Below are 8,322 nucleotides of genomic sequence, written 5' to 3'. Positions count from 1 at the left end.
GGGGAGGCACTGTATGCAGATGTTGAGTTGGGGGGGGCAAGGGGGAGAAGTAGGGGTGAGGTGAGTGGGGGCAATNGAGGGGGGCACTGTTGGGTGGGGGGCAATGCCAGGATTGTGGAGGTAGGTGAGTGGAGGGCACTGTTGAGTGGGGGGGCACTGTGGAGTGGGGGGGGGGGGGCAAGGGAGGTAGGTGAGGGGGGAGGGCACTGTTGAGTGGGGGGGGCGTGGGGGTACAGTAGGTGAGTGGGGGGGGCTTAAAGGAAAGTGAGGGGGGTTGGGGAGATAAGACACTGTAGGGTGGGGAGTGGGGGTGAGATACTGTAGAGCAGGTGGGGGTAAGGGTGGGTAAATGTTTGAAAATATTTGGAATAGTTTCAGAAACGTCTACCATATTGAATGTTGGAGGGAATTTGAGATGCCCTAGTTTCAGCAGTGTTGTGTATATGTTTAATTGAGCAATTTTTGACCACTTTCTTTAGGATATGTCAAGGTGGCAAAATCGAAATTCACCTTCTATTGTTCAGCCATGCTCATATCGGACTGTGTGACAACATCAGCATCTTCAAAATGACCCGTAAACAGTGGCTGAAAACAAACCAGACCTGCTCCTATTAATTAATAGTATGAGCATTGTTTTACTCTGTATATTTGGTGTTTGTGGTAAAATGTCATGTCTTCTGTAATGCAGTATTGTTTTTTTATTATGGGTACCTGCCTTGGGATTATGGATGAGATTTGGCAACTATGCAAATGCCGACATATTTATATTGATGTTTTTTTAACTGATGTATTGATTAGTGTGTATTGTCCTAATCAAATGAAAGAAAGAAAGAAAGAAAGAAAGAAAGAAAGAAAGAAAGAAAGAAAGAAATAAAGAAAGAATGAATGAATGATACATTTGACCATTAGGCAATAGGAAGTAATTGTGCTGAAAAAAAAGGAACCGTACTCATCAATGAATATTATAGGCTTGCTTACGTCATTGCAAGGACCATAGGCCTAGTTATTTCAGCAGTTGACTGTCTATGTCCCATTTCACCATTGTAGGAGGACCATTCTCTGCTTCAAAGAAGCAAAAACAAACTTATTGTTGTTTGTTTAGTCAACCTTTGGTAAAATATCTGTAAGAGAATGTAACAGAAAAGTGCTGAAAAAAGTAATCTACTATGTAGTATATATATTAGTATATATTAGTAGCACACACACACACACACACACACACACACACACACACACACACACACACACACACACACACACACACACACACACACACACACACACACACCACAGCACACACACACACACACACACACACACACACACACACACACACACACACCTTTTCTGTATGGCAAAAATGTAACCTTTGAAATGATCATTTGGGGAAGGGCTACCATATTGAATTTTGGGCAATATTTTTCAATTTCCTTCAATAAGCTTTTGGTCAGTAATCTGTGAAATGTCTGGCAGGACAATATGTCTCTTATTAAACAGTGCACTGTATGTGCAATTTGATCATTTACTGACAACAGCACCATTTCAAAGCGGATTAATACATTCTTATGCACATACATTCATACTGTAGGTATATACACCATGTATACATACATATATTCATTCATTTTTTCTTTTTATCCAACCTTTGTATGCATGTCTGTAAGGAGATAATACAGAATTGGTCAGAAAATAGGTCATTAGGGCCTTGAGGATCATTACGGCCTTTTAAAGGCTCCTGCAAATATTGTATGGGTACATTATACATTTTCTGAATCATCAGCATGCCTATATTTTTTTGTTTATATGAGACAGGACAGTGAAGGAGGTGACAGGAAGCGAATTAGGAGGGAGAGATGGGGGAGGGTCGGCAAAGGGCACGGTTTAGAATCGAACCTGGGTCAGCCGCGTAGTAGACCAGTGCCCTACCATTAGGCCACGATAGGGCCGAGAAATTACTGGTTTAATGACCTCTGTGAATGTCAGCACAAACATTTAGGAAAAAAGGCCTGATATTTCCAGCTAATGACCTGTTACATTGGCTACTATTTTGAAGACTATTGGTGGTTACACAAGTCAAATTTTAGACCCTCACAAACATATACAAAATAATTGTATGGGCATATTATACATTTTCTGAATCAACAGAGTCCACAGAGTATTGAGGTTGTCTAATTTTGTGTCCTTGGCGTTCTTTCATGCCACAGAGACAAATGAAATCAAACAATTTAGCCAACATTTGTGAGAAAATGTGACCTATGTCTGGTTTAATGAAATGCTGTGACCTCTGTGTGTCAGAAAGATTCAGCAATGGACTTAAATGAAAGACTGAAAGGTCCCCTTTCCAGTAATACCAAGCGCTATTGTATAGAATATTGATACCCCAAGCTGTCCTGGACCTTCTTTTGTGCAACTGCAAAACATTTATCTAAATTCTGTTAATGAGATACCATATCTGAGTGGTTTAAGTAAAGTGTTACCCAATGCCCTATCATTCCAGGGCCTACCGTTTAGATTGTATTTCTTCACATACACTACAATAATTGAATACTTTAACAACTTGTGAATGTAATGTACATTCACATGAACTACAGTATAAACAAAGTTTGTTTAAGTAAAGTGATACCGGGCATTGTATTAGTCCATTCTATTGGGTCCTATTTTGAAGACATTTTTGCTGGTTGCACAAATGACATTTAAGGCTCTCACAAACATATACTAAATGATAGTACGGGCATATTATACATTTTCTGAATCGGCAGAGTGCCCTGAGTATTGAGGTTGTTAACTTTGGTGTCCTTGGTGTTCTTTCATGCCACAGATGTAAACGAAAGTGCACAGTTTAGGCACAATTTGTGTGAAAATGGGAGCTATTTCTGGTTTAATGACGTGCTGTGGCTTCTGTGTATGTCAGACAGATTCCGTAATGGGCTTAAATGAAAGCCTGAAAGGTCCCCTTTCCAGTGATAACAAGCACGATGGTATAGAATATTGGCAATACCCCCAACATAAGCCATAACTACATACACAGCCGATATTAAAAAACAGTATTTATTATAGGGGGGTAGTAACTTCAAGAGCTGAAAAAAGTGATTTCGCTACCACCCCATGACTGCTATCAAGCTTTTTCTACTAGTGGGGGGATATACCTTGCCAAAAAACATTGCTAGCATTCCCCCCCCCAGATGGCACCGGTCGACCCCTCGGCTCATAGCCTAGGAGGTCTAGAGATGCACCGGATCCAGATTTTTAGGATCCTGCCGGATACCGGATCCACTGCTTAAGATCCTGCCGGATCCGGAACCAGATACCGGATCCTACGAAAGGGTCGAAACACATAGCCAACTCGCACACATGCCCTTTTTATTACGTTGGCGCAAACTATTTTTAAGATTCATTGGCTTACTGCCACACTGCCTTCAACGGCCGCTTCCAAAGGGCTTTCACTCCATGCAGCGATTGGGGTTGTGAAAGACTGACTGAAAAGCCTAGGCTACGTAAAAAGTAGAGATGCCCCAGATCCTGATTTTTAGGTAACTGCCGGATACCGGATCCACGGCTTAAGATCCTGCCGGATCCGGATAGTCTGAAAAACCCTATTATCCTGCCGGATCCGGAACCGGATCTTGGATCCTGTACATCTCTACTTAGGTCATATATTTGCATAAACAGTTGTAAATCCTCATACAAACAATACGTATAGCATGCATAAAGCATTTGATGAAACGTCTTGTGAGCATAATTACACTCCGAAAGAATGCTAGCAGGTTAAGCATTTTAACCAAGACTGAAGCTGGAATGAGTGACAAAACATTACCATGCATGGTAGGTCACAAACATAATGGTGTGAATTATCAGCTTTAATGAGGGTCTTCATCGAGTCTTAGAGTGTGTTTATGGAGTGAAGTGTCAGAGGCCACACATCGTGAAAGCTGCATGGTGTGGCCTGGCTGACTGCTTAGCGTCTACATGGTCTTTGATTAAACGTTTTGTGACCATAATTACTCTCCAAAAGGATGCTGCTATCCATTGGTAGCATTTTAACCAAAAATGTGCAATGTGACTGAAGCTGTAATGACAGAACATTACACCATATCTGTAGGTCATTTGTTTACACAAGTTGTTATACATAAAGTATACGTTGCACCAACATTACAGTATGCATTATAAGCTTTAATGAAGGTCTTTAGTCTTACAGAGTGTGTTTATGGAGTGAAGTGTTACCGGCCACACATTGTGAAAGCTGCATGGTGTGGCCTGGCTGGCTGCGGCTGCTGGCTCTTTGATGAAACATTAGCCTATCATGACCATAATTAGGCTTTGGCATTGGCAGGCTGCTAATGGAGCATAGGCAGTCTCCAATCATATCGTCCGGCAGTAGGGCTGCCAAAACCACAAATGCACCACGACCAGGAAGTGCTTGGGCCGTGTGTGTCACTGTCTCGGTATGTTAGCCTAGAAGCAAGAGGAGGATTGAGGAAGGGAGCAGTTACAGTAAGTGAGTAAGGATGATGAGAGCAAGTGAATGAATGAGTGAGTAAGCATGGGAGCAAGTGAATGAATGAGTGAGGAAGGCAGTGAGAGAGTGAATGAGGGAATGAAAAATTCAGTGAATGAGTGAATGAGAGAGCGAGGGTGTGAGTGAATGAGAGAAGGCAGTGAGTGAGTGAGTGAGTGAGTGAGTGCGTGAGAAAGTGAATGAGTGAGTGAATGAGTGAGAAAGTGAGTAAGTGAATAAGTGAGTGAGTGAGGCGGTCAGTGAGTGAGTAAGTGAATGAGTGAGTGAGTGAGTGAGTGAGACGGTCAGTGAGTGGATGAGTGAATGAGTGAGTGAGTGAGTGAGTGAGTGGGTCGAGACAGAGAATAAAAGAGTAAGGAGGACATTTGAATGAAGGACAGAGTGAGGAAGAGCAACAGTGAATAGGAGAGTAAAGAATAGAGAGTGAATGAATGAGAGAGTGAGCGAATGACAGAGTGAATAAGAGAGAGGAGGAGGGGTGGGTGGGAGGGCTTGAGAGAATGAGAGTGGTGAGGAGGCGAGTGAGTGAAAGATAGAGAGAGTGAGCAGGGGAGGGAAAGAGTGAATGAGCAAGTAAGGAGGAGAGTGAGTGAATGAGAGAGAGAGAAAGAGAGTGAGCATCCCAGTTCTGGACCCACGACACTGGTGCCCAGGGGAACGGGCCCAGAGAGAGTTCACCCAGCTGTCACAACGCTGCTGCAAACACATGATGCTTTCAGAGCAACCAGCAGCAGGTGGCTCTTGAACACTCACTTCCAGTATGCTGTTCCAGTATACTCTTGCTTCCAACTTGTAATAATGGAAACTGAGGGCTAGATATGATGGACATAGTGGAAAGATCTTTGGTTCAGCTTTGAGGAGGATTACTTACTAGTTAATATACACCATTGCTTTAAGACATACTGTATACTGTAGCTTTCCACTAGGATTGATTTTCAAGCATATCAAGCATGTATGTGTACTGTATGTGTGCATGCAAGCAAGTGAGAGAGCATGCGCGAAAGAGGCCGAGAGTGTGTGGGCGCGCGCGCACATGCGCGCGCGTGTGTGTGTGTGCGCGCGCGCGTGCATGTGCGCAAGTGCAAGTGCATGTGCTCGAGTGCAAGTGCATGTGCATGTGCATGTGCATGTGCATGTGCATGTGCATGCGCATGCGCATGCGCATGCTCTTATTGCCTCACTTCCAGAGAAATCCAGGCCTTCCTTTTAGGTATCAATTTCAGCAAAGTTATTTGTAAACAGCAGAGACAGGCGAACACACGAGACATTGTCACCACACCCCTGCTACAGCTAATCGCCCGCTGCCTCCCCCTGACAGGCGTCGCGTGGAGACAATTCTCATCAGGAATGTTAATGACTGTATGTGATCGATCAGCCCGTTCATTTGAGGTCGTCTCTGGCTGCCTTAATCCTCTCCTAATCTCAGATTTCTTCAGAAAACATCAATCTGATTTACGATCATCTCCACCACCAAGCTTTCTTCCACAAATTCACTTCTCGGATCTGGAAGCAGCATGGTGTCTTGGATGCGATTGCATCCCGCAATTGGCTGTCATTGGAGGCAATGATGGAGATTGATGGGAGGAGGTTTTTAGTGTGGGCTTCTTCAGAGGTGATTTATGCTGCGCGTGTGGTGAAACATCAGGGTCTGGGTTGAATTGACTGACTGGCTGGCTGACTGGCTCGACTGTTTAGCGGTTGACTTGTGAAATGGAATCGGTTGTACTTTTATGGTATTAAAAAAGACCCCTCTCATTCACTACTCTGGCCTTCTGTTGATCTAGAAGTCAAAAGAACAGACTCACACACATGCATAATACACAGTCAAGACAAGACCTTTAACCCATTTTGACCTGAAAACGCCTGCTAACAGTTTTTGACAGTTTTTGCCTATGTGATGTAGCATGTAGACTAGAAAGACTATAAATAAAAAAGATAGCTTATTTTGTACAACACCTTTGCACGAGGGTGAGAGTTTAGGCTACTCTTGTCCATTGATCTTAGAAGCCAACAAACTCTGTAAGTCCTTCTGGTCATCTTCAAATATCGCTTGAATCCACTGACCTGTGGATCAAATTGCCTCCATCATTGACAACCGTGTGAACGTCACTCCTGGCATTAATAGTAAATAAGCATAGGCCTAGATGCATGAAAGGTAAAACCACACAGATACGTCTTCAGGTCAATATGGGTTAAACAATAACATTAGAGTTTTAAAATAAAACACACACACACACACACACACACACACACACACACACACACACACACACACACACACACACACACACACACACACACACACACACACACACACACACACACACACACACACACACAGAAATACATGAAAATACTAGTACATGGCAAAAATGTTCACTGGTTCACTGCACTACTTCCAGACTTGTATACGGTTGTTGATACATAGTACACTATGTTGAGAATAATTGAAAACCCGGTCACATAATATTCAGCCCTGTAGGTACGCTGCTGACAAAATGTGTACCACTGCATGGCAGCCAGGCACTTAATCTTATAAAGACGTATTTTACAGACTACCTACTTCATGTGTGGCTGAGGAAACATCTCCACTTCCTCATAAAGTGGTTCTTTTTTCACGCCTCGTGTTTGCCCATAATAAAGTCCTTGATAGGGGATCCTACAGCATGGGCCTTGACAGCGGATCCTGAGTGGTATTATTGCAGCTGCTCTTTCTGCCCCTGTGTCCGTGTCAGTCTCCGTCACACCATTCATTAAAAATCCACAGTGACTAACTGGAAAGTCAGTTACAGACGGTGGCCCATTGGGAACATGAGCAGACAAAAACACATAGTGCACATGCACATGCACATGCACACGCACACACACGCGCACGCACACATACACACACACACACACACACACACACACACACACACACACACACACACACACACACACACACACACACACACACACACACACACACAGAGCAGAGAGAGAGAGAGAGAGAGAGAGAGAGAGAGAGAGAGAGAGAGAGAGAGAGAGAGAGAGAGAGAGAGAGAGAGAGCACTGCATGAATTCTGGCTGTGACACTAAAATGAGTGTTGAATAATCCCTCCACAGGGAGTGAGCTCACGAGGTGATGATAAGGATCTCTGATACAGTGTACTTCAGATTCAACAGAAAATTCAACAGAAAAAAGTTGCGGGAAAAAACCCCAGAAAGTCTAATCTTGCTCTCCCACTCTGGTGGAGAGACCACCATTCAGAAAATGTTCATCACCCGGACTTTCAAGTGTCTCGCCGGTGATGTTTCAATTAAAAATACTGATTACTTGACCTAGGCTGACACCTCACGTGGTGCATCCACAGGGAGTGAGTAAGCTCACATGGCATAGATAAGATAGGCCTAACACCTCTGATACTCCTTCCATATGTGTGGCCTCCACTTAAACGTGTGAGATCAGGTGCAACTCGTGTCATTTTTTGGAAGTCTTCCATCACTGGACTGGGGAATGTTTTATTTAGTGCGGTAACCTCACTCACTTTTGGACCTGATGATTAAATGCCTCAGAAATTATATTTATATTTTGTAGAAAGTTACTCACCCTCAGGTTCATGAGATGACACCTCATATGAGACATCCACTGGAAGTGAGTAAGCTCACATGACGTAGACTGTGATATTATGATATAGATTCTGTTATTACGAATTCCCAGATGGGAAAAAGGTGATTCATTCAGTTTTAGTCTGCCTTCATATGTTTGTCCCTACTGTATAACTGCCTCAGGTTTGGCCTTCGTAATAGAGGTCAAGGGTGACTGA

This window comes from Engraulis encrasicolus, chromosome 2 (genome assembly GCF_034702125.1).
Source record: "Engraulis encrasicolus isolate BLACKSEA-1 chromosome 2, IST_EnEncr_1.0, whole genome shotgun sequence".
Lineage (NCBI taxonomy): Eukaryota > Metazoa > Chordata > Actinopteri > Clupeiformes > Engraulidae > Engraulis > Engraulis encrasicolus.
Note: the sequence above shows the minus strand (reverse complement) of the source record.